The sequence below is a fragment of the Pleurodeles waltl genome, chromosome 1_2, assembly GCF_031143425.1.
Source record: "Pleurodeles waltl isolate 20211129_DDA chromosome 1_2, aPleWal1.hap1.20221129, whole genome shotgun sequence".
NCBI classification, from domain to species: Eukaryota; Metazoa; Chordata; class Amphibia; order Caudata; family Salamandridae; genus Pleurodeles; species Pleurodeles waltl.
Genome location: NC_090437.1, coordinates 1,171,053,603 through 1,171,066,452, shown reverse-complemented (window position 1 = coordinate 1,171,066,452; position 12,850 = coordinate 1,171,053,603). Strand labels below are relative to the sequence as shown.

Genomic DNA, 12,850 nt, shown 5'->3' with positions numbered 1-12,850 from the left:
TTAAAGGCCTAATCAAATTGGCTTTATGGCACACATGAACCTGGAGGTGGAGGTGTTTGCCACTCTATGTGATCTAAGATTGGAGGTGGATCACTGCTGTGTTATTTAAGACCTGTCAATCACCTCATCCTAATTATTGAGTCTGGATCATGTAGTACTGCCTCCTGTCAGACCTGACATCTTTTGTGTGCTTTCCCCTAACTTTTTGCTATCTGACCTTCTGTTTTGGCTGTGTGCTGAACTCCGTTTTTGCTGTGGTTAGGACTCTGTGCACTTTACCGCTGCTATCCAGTGCTAAAGTGCATGTGCTCTGTGTCTAAAAAATTGTAATATTGGCTTCTCCATGATTAGCATATTTGATTTACTAGTAAGTCCCTAGTAAAGTGCACTATGTGTGCCAGGTCAAATGCTACTAGTGGGCCTGCAACACTGTTTGTGCTACCCACTATGGTAGCCTTTGAAACATGTCTCAGGCCTGCCATTGCAGAGCCTGTATGTGCAGTTTAAACTGCAATTTCGACTTGGCAATACACTTGCCAGGCCCAAACCTTCCTTTTTGTCACATGTAAGTCACCCTAAAGCAGGCCCTGGTTAGGTCCAAAAGCAGGGTGCAGTGTATTTAAAAAAAAGTTGGACATGTACTTTTAAGTTTAAACATGTCCAGGTAGTAAAAAACTCTTAAATTTGTTTTTCACTATTACAAGGACTATCTCGCCCATAGGTTAACATTGGAGTAACCTTGGAACATCTTCTAAGTGTAATTTCCAATTGGGAAAAGATAGATTAATGGAGTTTGGTGTCTCTGGACTCAAAATTTTGAAATACATCTTTGGGTAAACTTGGTTTTTAAATTGCAGGCCTGAAAAAGGCACTTTTAGAAAAGTGGCATTTTCTTACTTTAACCATTCTGTGCCTTAGCCTGTCTCTGAATACACCTCTGGGTTTAGGCGACATCTACTTTGGTGCATTCTCTCCAGACAGCCACAAACACGAAAGGCTTGGTGTGACAGGAGATGCATCTGCATTCATCTTCATACTGATAGTTGTCCTGGGCAAGGAGAGGGAGACGCACTTCACACTTACATCTGAATAGGCTTTGCCCTGCTGCCTTCACACAAAGGGCTGCTTAGCCCCTGCTGATAGTGTTGCTCCAGGGCTGGGTTGAAAGGTAACCTTGTGCACTTCGGAGAATTGTTTTGAAGTTACCCCTACATCAAAGGCCATTTTGGGTATAAGAACTAGGCCTCTGACACCATATACTCAGAACACTTGTGGACTGAGGACATTCTACCAGGAAGAAGGACCACTGTGCTGTCAAAAGGGACTGCCACTTTGCTGTTTGCTCTGCTGTGCTGATCTGCTGCCTGTTACTTCTTGCCTGGGAGTGAGAGGATGGAATCCAACACTCTACATCCTGCAATCTAAAGTTTCTCCAAAGGCTTGACTGAGCTTGCCTCCTGTTTCTGAAGTTTCAGGGATATCAAAGATTTCACCTGCATCTTGCTCCCAGCACCTGGGCTCCTATGCTCTGAGGCCTGCCTTGCCAAGTGGTGCCAAATCCAGTCCTGGCCTCTTGGAGGTGAGTGTGGTGCCGCAACACAAGACCTGATGAAACAACACTGGTGCATCCCTTCGAACCGAAGCATAGCACTGCGGAAAGCTTTGCCGCTGCCTGCACTGAAGACGCAGACACGGCTCACTAACTGCTGACGCAACAACCCTGACTTATGACACAGCCCTGGCTTGGCCGATGCGGCATTGATGCATCAGAGCCAGTACTTATTGCATCTGGGCATTGACACATCAGTGACATTCCATATTTGCAAGCGCAGCACATCCCCTCTTCTGGATCAACGCATTGTCACCGAGCATCAATGCGATAAAGGTACTGTCAGCAGATCTATGTTACTTCTGTGCCCGGCCTGTGGCCCATCGAGGTGGGACTGCACTCTTTTGGATTGGCCCCAGTCGAGTGCGACCAGATATTTCAGTTGGAACTATTGTCTTCTAAACACTGCATTTTGATCTATCATTAAAAAGTTAATAACTTGACTTGTGCATGTTGGATTTTTTTTGTTTTGGTCCTCTCTGACTCAGATAAATATTGGCTATTTTTCAAGACTGCTGTAAAGTCCTTTTGTGGTGTTTTCACTGTGTTACTGTGTGTATGTGCAGAAATACGTTACACATTGCCTCTTTAGTTTAGCCTGACTTCTCTGTGCCAAGCTGCCGGAGGGTGAGCACAGGTAAACTTTTAGTGTGCATCTTACTTGCCCTGACTAGGATTGTGGTCCCTACTTGGACAGAGTTTAAACCTCTGCCAACTAGAGACCCAATCTCTAACAGCTCCACTCTCAGTTGGTTAACATCTTTCTTATAGATTGATATCAAACCATTTTGACTCTCCCAATTCAATTGACTTCAAAACAGTGCAGGCTACTATTCCTCTGGGATCCTTCCTTCAGCTCTTATTCAATCTCTGTATGATCCCTTTGGTGACGGTGTTGCATTGTGCCCTTTTTATCATGCATGTCAATGGCATCCAGTTCGTGATGCACCTCAAAGCTAATGAAGTATCACATCTCCACTTAATGGAACTTTTTGACTTTTTGGTCTGTCCCTAAATCTTGGTTACCTGAAACTTAATCCTTCAAAACGTTTTCTCAGCTTCACACTATGAACATACATTTTGGATCCCTGATCTATGGTCCTCTTCCCTAGGTGCCTGTTCCTCTCTATAGAATCAATGAAAAACCTAGGAATTATTTTGAAGAACAGATGGCATACATACAACATACTTGCATGCATACATACATACATCCATACATACACCATGATGGCACAGACTGGTTTATCCATTGGTACCTCTCAAAACTCTCCATAGCCCTGTATTTGACAGTGCAAAGAAACCTATTGTGCATGCCTGCTCTACAGTGGAATGATTGGATTGGATTATTTCTCATCCTGAGGAATGGAACTCCGAGAGATGCACTAAAATGGCGCTAGGTGATATGACTATTTATCGAGTGGGGTCCTACCAAACTAAAATGAGCTTTGATAGTAACTAGGACCATTTGGTTTTTTTTAATGACTATAATAACCTAGATGGAGGGCTATTAGCCTGAGAATTGAAGAATGATTTGTAAAGCGATCATCCTTTCTCGAAGAAAAAACGCTAACAATAAAACATCCTGAAACAGGAATCCAACACCAATCCAATATAAAGCAAAACGCCATTAAAAAAGATCATGTGAGTTAGGAAAGTAAATAACCTACCAATGAAAACTGGGATGATTGTGTGTTTGTAATTCAAACTATTATGTGTTGCTGGTAAATGTCAGTGTAATGAAAGGAGACCGGCAGGGCTTTTAAATCGTGAGAGTTGTATTTACTCGATCACCCCATCATTTGACAGAGAAGTCCTCTGTGCGGCTGATTTCTTATGCCAGGACGTTGATTTAAATGCGGTCTGTCAACAATGTTGTATCACTCGGCATTCACAAAGGCAAATTAAAAACTATATGGAGCGTCATTTGTCAATACAATTACACCGAAGAATGAATCGCCAGGGATTAAACTGAACTTGTTCCAATACTCGCTGTTGCATTGATTGTATTAAAATGGGAACCAACTTTCTCCTACAAAATGGTTTTGTATTGTGTGCGGTTGCTACAAATGGCCGCAGAAATTCCTTTATGTGCTTCATTCAAGAGTCATTTGCCTTCCAGCTCCTCTCCAACTGTCCTTCTTATTTCTTCTGATAACCGTGGACATAAACACGTGCATCCTTATCGATGTTCAGCGTAGGATGTAATTATTGCCAGTGCCTTCCTCCAAAACAGCAATAAAACAATCACAGTGCAGAATTTGCAGTCATAGTATTTCAAGTTAAACTGCAAAATGAGAGCTAGGAAGGGGCTGGAGTACGATGCGACAGTATAAATGGCCATGACATGTGATGATAGAACTGTACTGGTTGGTCTGAGGTGCAGTTAAAAACTAATTTTAATTTAGGGCGATGTACCCATTCATCCTTAGTTTGACATTTTAGTCTATCCACCAATGTTGTCCCTAGACAACAGTTTGCAATTTTCCTGTCCCCAAAAGTCAGCTTTTCAGTTTATTTAAAAGACTTGCTTCTTTTCATTTTTCGGGTGCACAGTTATTTTTTCCTGTAATATGAGTTTGTTGTTATCAGTAAGTACCCTCTATTTATATTGCCCTACACAGATGATGTATCATGCACCCATGGAGAGTTTTCCATCCCCAGGTTCAACCATCACATTGGATATCTAGGATGAGGTGGCCGACTTGATGGGCTACAGCAGTCCAAAGTTTAATGAGCCAAGACAGATGTTGCTGACAATGCACCAACTGCTAAAGGGACGAGCATTATTGTCAAAACACGATTGTATTTAGCCAGAAGGCCTCCTTTTTGGATATTGACCTAATCCTGGAAGTAACTGAGATGGCCATCAAATGCCATAAATTAGTATCATACACTAGATGGCGCACACATATGATAGTATTCAGCATCATATACCACTGATTGCCATCATATGATCAGTATCAACATCATCTATGAATTGGTACCGTCATAGACAAGTAATATGACAATATACCTCTACTTACTCCCCCTATCAATGGACAGCATAATGCACCGATGGAACTATTTCAGGTACCCATATTCCCCCTTATACATCATTCATCTGGTTCAAATGCCAGTTGATGCATTGTATGCCAAGACTTAGGTTCATGTGCCACCAATCGCCATCGTATGCCAGCTTTTGTCATCATATACCCCAAATCAGCATCGTTTATCGGGTTACTGATTTGTAAACCTCATATGCCATTTACAGCTTGAAAAGTCTCAACTCAGAACCTATGTTTAAGGATAGCCGTGTGTGGTCTTATACTGGTCAAGATCTATTCTACTTGCACAATCTCATATTCTAATGCACAGCTTTCTTAGCCAAGAGATAAACTGCACATGAAAAGCGGCAAGCCCCCACCTGTGCCTGGCTGGTTGACAGAGATGAATAATGATTGAAGCAGAAGTCAAGATTGTATAGACAAACTATAGGAAAACTAACAGCCATAAGCGGGGACTCAATGCTTGTAGAAATACCTGAAAAGACACCAAACCCACTAGGACGTTCCATGCACTGACTCGTCTGAATCAGCCCAAGACTACAGCATCTCTGCACAACATCGAAACAACCCAGGTGTACTCAACCAGGCGGTGATGCCAAGGCTACCAATAGTAGACTCGGGGTGGGATGGTAAAGATGTTGATATTTAGCAAACACAAGGGCGCACTAACAAACATTTTGATGGTTGGTTCAGTTCCAATTGCTTTTCTGTTTTTCTCTCTCAGTCCCTACTCCTGATATTTCTGAATTATACTGTCAATACAGCGATGATCAGTACTTTTGTGAAATAAAAATGTCACGAGAGATGGTTTTACAAAGTTCATCAGTAAACTATCAATTTAACTATTGAGTCTTTTTTGTCCAAATGCAAAACCAATAATACAGATTTAAAACAATGAGTTAGTTAAGACAGCTGCCATGCACCATCACATGCCAGGGATGCCATAATTACCATAATTTGATATACTCATATGATAGCCCTTTCATTTAGCATGACAGATATTTCTGCAGTATTAATGAAACGTGCCTCAATAATCATGTATCTTCAGCATACAGCAGGAATCAACTTCATATGACAGATGTCACCATCAAATAGCAGATTTCCCCATGATCTGCCAAGGATCGTTATCTTAAGCTAGGTATTGTATTCATATGCCAGACGGTATGGGGTTATTTTTAATTTCCTTTTTTGCATACTTTTTATACTTCCTCTTCCAATCTTGTCATTGTATTCCAAACTTTCCCTCTTTTTTTCATATATTTCTCTTGCTCAGTGATAAATGTTTCATTGATCACTACATCAGAAATCCCCTTGAACCAGTTTACACTGCTAATTGTTTTCATTTGTGTAGTACCTGAAGGAGTGAATAAACTCGGTGCTGTCCTTCATTCTACTTTGCAAGAACGAAAGAGTTTTTATAATTAATTGTATCCGAATAGGGTATATCTGTTTTTTTCATATGAAATAAGAACTGTCACCCCTTCAATAACCATATATTTCCGGAATTCGGACAAAATGAAAGAACAGCAATTAAAATTTTATTAAAACAGGTATATACACACAGATTACATCTACATATACACAAATACACAGGGGTGTTGCGTATCTATATGTGATTTTCCTAACACATCTGTGGAGGCATGTTTATTTTCTCTTCATGAGAGAGCCTATCTAACTGTGTACTGAGAGAGTTGGCATTCCAGCAACAGAGCCACGTGCGTGCACACTCATACACACGCAGGTTTGCTTTCATTGAGTAGTTATTTTGGTGGGATTTGGAATCTGTGTGTGTGTTTGTGTTTCAGAGGTATACGTACACATAGCTTCTGGTTGCTTACACCTACACCGGTCTCTGGCGCATCTGCTTGTTCCTGCATCTTTTTATTACATTTATGAGGAGGTAGCGCTTTTTATTTCTGTGTTGGAGAGATGATCTATGTGTGTTTTTGACAAATGCAGAGAGAAGCATGGATAGTTCTAAACAAACACACGACCAGCATTTTTGTGTTGTTAAAGGTTGCATTTGTACTTTTCTTACCTGCTTTGCCCTTGTGGCGTAAACTGTCTGAATTATTCCTGAAAAAGGACAGCACTTCGTTATAAGAATATGCAGATAGAATTAAAAAAGGAAATGACTATAACCAATTTTAAACATTTCTTGACAGTATTTTTATATCCATTTGTGCAAATTTGCAAGGGCGATCGTGGAAACTGCAGGTAAGATGTTTCATCCTCCATCCAACTTGGAGCGATGGTAAACTGGCAACCAAAAAAAACAAGCATTTGCAATGCAATGGGTCTCACATTTGCTCGAGTTAGAGCTATTAGCGTTGTCAATTTCTAACCGGAAGTTTCCTGCCACACAAGCTGAAAAAAAAGTAAAACAGTTGACATAAACGAACCGATTCAAAGCGCCGCTGTGAGCGTGAAGGATTGAGACAAAAGGAAAAAGAAGTTCGCTCGCCAAAGTTTTCAGCAATAATGCAATTATCCATGTAACAGGGTCGATAGCCAAGGCGGTAACAAAACCGCCCTAAGGAGGAACAAACATAAACCAGTTACCAATGAAAACAAAGGGTTTTTGAAAGGCAAGCCCATGAACAAGTGCGGTGGGTGTGGTTAAAAGCCCAGATATCTACCAACACGTCAGAAAAGCAGCGCTTGTGCACTGCTCTGCTCAACCTAAAAACTGCCTGTCACATGGATCTCTTGTAGAGAGGTCCATGCTAGGGCTATATACAACAAAATGCTGTTCAGAGGGTGAAATATAAGATGTCAGTTAAATTGAACTACAAGGACACTCTTGCACCTAAATGGATCTAGGAAACTAGAAGATTATTTAGAGATCTTGGATCATTCTGCCAGAAAAAGAAACTAGTACATCAGATAGCACTCTAAACCCTTCCTATAAAGTAAACCTACAGCCTCCCCCTCCTGGTCAGTCTGATTGAGTGATACGCAATCAATGTGCAAGGTGTTTATACTCGAATCTACCTCGAATCCCTAACTGACACAGTACATTCATAGGGACATATTTACAAGAAAGTGGAGCATCAGTCACGATGCTCCACTTTCTTGCGTCCGCCTTGTGCCACCTAACACCACCATGGTTGCACTGTATTAACAATACGGTGCACCATGGTGGTCCTAACCACAACAGTGTCATTATTTTTGACATTGTTGTGGCGCTTCGCCGCACTAGCATAAAAAATGTTGACGCTAGTGCAGCAAAGCACAGGGCGGCCCATAGATTTTAATGGGTGCATCACTTTAACGCCTGCCTTGAATAGGCATTAAAAATCACGGAAAGAATTACGCAGTGAAATCTAGTAAATTTCACTACGCCATTGTTTTGGGCCTACCTCCATCGAAACAGCCCCCTTACATATTATGCCTGGTGCAGGGATAATGTGTCACAAGGGGATGCAAAGCGGCGCAATGCATGCATTGCCCCACCTTGTAATACTAGCGCAGAGGAACGGTCACCTTTGCACCACCTCAGCGTAAAAAAAGTGACGCTATAGTGGCACTAAGGTGGCACAAGGGGCTTGTAAATATGCATAGCCACAAACTTACAACCCAGAAAAAACATAGATTCTGTGACATAGGAGTAATAATAATTATAGAAATACACATATTTCAGTTATTAATATGTGAATGACACTGCGGACTATTACCCGACTCTTGGACTGTGACTTCACATTCAAGCATGTTGGCTTCTAGGGACCATTTCAGCCAACTAGAAGTGTCAACAAAACGTAAATTCAATTAGCGATTGCCTCCTGTAAATCTGAGTAGAAAGAACGCCCCTGATCCCAAACCACAACGTTTCTATTCCATGAAAGTTCGAGTAACCTTCACCGGCACCCAGAAAAGGCCGGTCCACAGGTATTATCCTCCAAACCATTTATCTTAGCTTTCAATTTGCAAGCAAAGACCAAAACAAAAGACCATTAAAGCTCAAGTGCTCTCTGGATGCTGCAAATCAATGGGCGAAAATTAAAAATCAACAAAACCCTTACGTTCACCCTCTAAACGCAATGGCCCATGATCCAGTCAGCTCCTGGTTAAGAGCCGATAGAAAGAAATTCTTAAGCACAGATGAGCTCCCTACAACACGCCGCCGCTCACTGCTTACATAGTATTTCTTCCTGCTCTATGCACACGAGGAGGCGAAAGAAAGCACGGATTTTAGAAGCCACCCGTGTTATCCATTTTTAAATTGCTTTTAGAGATTTAGCGAGTGTGCAGATCAAAAGACATTAAGCATCTGATGATGAAAGTATGTACTTAGCTGGAGCTAAAGCCTGTGAATGGCGCATACACCACGATGTGACATTTGTGTGGAGGGTACATCAGAGGCTGTGGGAGGAACGCCTCTTCACCGAACCATCACCCGCTTAATCCCCTCTGCATGGGAGCAGCTTGATGGAGAACAGTTACCAGATGATTAGAGAACACAGCTTGCATTGGTGACCGTGGAGGGCATGTAGGGGTCGCAGTTGCGACCTCTAGCTTCCCCCTTGTAACCCCTGGCACTGCCTTTGAGACCCCTCAGAGGTGGCAAAATCAGTGCCAGGAACACAGAGGCAGCTCATCCTTAAAACGTCAGCTGGGGCTCCACTTCCTTGTTTTTAATCCGTTTTTTTTATTACACTAATAGTGAACAATATTATATTATTCACTATTAGTGTAATAAAAATGGAGTACAGTTAGCTGGACTATGACCCTCCTTGGTAGCTGAGGTAAGTAAAAAAAACATTTTAAAATGTATGTTGTGTACATGGTTGTGGGTGTTCGTGAGTTTATGTAGAAAAAAGTGTGCGCATGAGTGAATGTGTGAGGGTGTGCGTGTGTGCGAGTGAAAGTAGAGATAAAATAGTGTGTGATGTCACCTGGCATTTTGATGAATTGACGTCCATGTTGGTGACTCGCCCTGTTTAAATGAAGCAAAGAGGACTACATACAGCACAAGAACTTGTGAGAAATCCATACTGGAATTGAAAAATTAATTTAGGAAAAATAGTTTCTCCCACCCGGTAGATTTAATACATATGTTGTAGTGAAAAGTAATATTTTAATACACTCAGGCCAGTTAGAATGAGAAGGAAACATACTAGTCCTACGCCCTTTCGATGTACTCCTATTGTCTGCCTGATACTCTCGCGAAATAATAGGGCAATATAGGGCGACCCACTATGCCATAACATCCACATTCTTGAAAAAAGAAACATCAATTAATCAATCAAGGATTTATAGAGCGCACTAATCACACGTTAGGGTCTCAAGGCGCTCTAGGCGATCTACCACAATATCCTACTTACATGCGCTAAGGGACATACGACTTGATACAAAGATACTTTTTAATATTTAGGAGTAATTATTTTAAAAGCGAATGACATATGGCACCAACAAAATATATTATTTCTAATTAATTATCACCAGATGGAGTGCGGTCCCATTACAACCTTAAACCGCAAGTAACTTACACGAAAAAGGGTGCCACAATCCCTCTCAGCAGCGAGCCCCGCTAATCTGGTATGACATGTTCAGATATGTTTAGCATCTATTACTCGTCATCTTTCTTTTGAACCACAGGCCCAAGTTTGATCCTGCCGCCCACAGGATTTGACATAAGCTAACAAGCTGGTACTGCCTAACTCAACAAGTTGAAACAAGTCACCACCATGTTTGATACTCCTCTAGGGTGATGAGTGGGATTTACAGCACACCATGTCTGTCTGGCATCCCAGCGCAGATGCAGTTTGTGGAGAAACAAGTAAGTATCATGGTACATGGAACATCTGCACATTAATACCTTGCTTCAGTACTCTGATGATGCAACTATCAGCTCTAAATGGGCAGGTAAGTTGCAAGAACAGCCCCATTCAGCACTATCTATATCTGCAATCAAAAGACCCATGGGATGTAGCTTATCCTGGGGGAAGTGAAGCAGACAAAGATGGTCAAAACCTCATAAAAATTGAATTTCAGGAGTATGCCAGAAATGTACTAGTAGCCCATCCACCAGAGGATAACTAGTGTATGAATGTCAGAAGGCCCTGTGGGAAATGATTATCTATACTGTGGTGGAATCTGTTTTTGTTGCCTATAGGACTCTATGCATTTTTCTCTTGATAACCAGTGGTAAAATGCTTGTGTTCTTTCTAAAATTAGAGATTTGGCATATCCCTAACGGGCACATGTTTAATTTACTTGTAAGTCTGTGGTACCAGATGTATGCAGGCCTGTAAATTAAATGTTACTAATGAGATGCACCATTCATCGTGCCACAGACTAAAGTAGCACTGTGAAACATGTCTCCAAGACTGCTGATACAGCCTGGGTGTGCAGATTTTTTCCAGGCTGTTAGCCCATGAATCCTTGGGGTGGGTTCCCCCTAACTTTTTGACTTCTGACCAGCATTTCTTACTTCTTTTTTGATGGCTTTAGGAATCTGTGCACTTTACCACTGATAACCAGTGCTAACGTGCAGGGGCTCTGCACTCTAAAACATGGTAATACTGGCATATTTAATTTACTTGTAAGTCCCTAGTTAAGTGCACTGCATGTGCCCAGGGCTCGTAAATGAAATGCTACTGGTGGGTCTGAAGTACTCATTGTGCCACCCATTAAAGTAGCTCTTTAAACATGTCTCAGGCCTGCCACTGCAGAGCGTGTATGTGCAGTTTTAAACTGCCATTTCGACCTACCAGGCCTACACCATTAATTTTATTACATATAATTCACCCCTAAGGTAGGCCCTGGTTAGCCCCAAGGACAGGGTACAGTGTATTTAAATGTTGGACATGCACTTTAAGTTTAACATGTCCTAGTAGTGAAAAACTATGAGATTTGTTTTTCAATACTGCAAGGCCTATTGCTCCCATAGGTTAACTTTGGGGTTACCTTGAAGCAAGCTTTAAGTGTAACATCCAATTAAGAACAGACAGAATTGTAAGTCGGAAAATGCCACTTTTAGACAGTTGGCACACATCTGGGGTGGGTGACAGCTGGGCGTTGTGCAGTCTCTCTAGACAGTCACACAAAAAGGGAGCTGGGGTATGACATTTGCATCCTGATGACCCACCACCAGGCTCATTCGTCTTCCTGGGCTAGATGGGACGGAGGGGCTGACACTTACACCTAAATAGGGACGTGCCTCTCCCCACACAAGGAGCTGCATAACCCCCTGTAGAGTGTCCAGAGCCAGGGAAGGAAGGGCAGGGAATTTGTGCAATTCAAAGGGCTCTCTTTGAAGTCTCCCCCACTTCAAAGACTCATCTGGGTATAAGTATCAAATCTCAAACACCACCAAATCAATACACTCTTGGATCTGAAGGACATTCTGTCAGGAAGAAGGACTGCTGTGCTGCTAGGGGTGACTGCCACTCTGCTCAACTGCATTGCTGTGTTGTCCTGCTGCCTCTTGTCTTTGAGTGGAAGAACTGAACTTTGCTCTCTACATCCTCTACCAAACCAAGTGTCTCCAAGGGCTTGCTGGCTTGCCTCCTATTTTCCGCAGTCTCAGGGACATGAAAGATTGCCTGCAACTCTGCTCCTGCTGCTGGACTCTGCCATCTTTGAGTCCTACCCTTGCCTGAGGTGCCAATCCAGTCCTGGGCCCTAGAAGTGGGTTTTGCAGCTGCTTCCCTGTAAAAACTCGATGCATCTGAGCTGTTGTGCCCCTCAGAACCTATGCAATGCCCCCTGCACTAACTCATTTTTGATTCAACGGCATCAACGTAGACCTGACTGCGAGGTTTGGCGACAATGCAGTGCAAATCTGAAGTCATCGCTGTGCGGTTAAATGATAACGCATTGCATACAACCAAGTAGAGTTCGATGCCGGCGCAGGACCTGACTGCGAGGTTTGACACCGACACACCTACTCGACTGCATGCATTAGAACCGAGTCATCGCCTTTGCGTTGCTACTTGAGGTTGACGCTTGCTCCTTCCAAGGTAACTATTCAGCAGGTCTGCATGAGTCCTGTAGCCAGCCTTCCCTCCATTGTAGTCAGGCTTAACTTTGAATTTGCCCGGGTCTATTGTGACATCAAGTAACCTTTAAGAGCTATTGACTTTAAAGCACCTACATTGCTGTTTATTCTTTAAAAATTAATATCTCAGTATCTACTTATTCAATGTTTCTCATTTTGGTCTTGTTTTACTCAGATAAATCTTCAAGGTAGCAG

The 12,850-nt window shown here is 42.2% G+C and overlaps 1 protein-coding gene across 7 annotated transcripts in view; it reads right to left on the bottom strand.

Moving 5' to 3' along the window:
• Positions 1-12,850, bottom strand: part of SORCS2 (sortilin related VPS10 domain containing receptor 2) — a 1,939,515-nt gene that overhangs the window by 1,089,558 nt on the left and 837,107 nt on the right. The window lies entirely within an intron of this gene.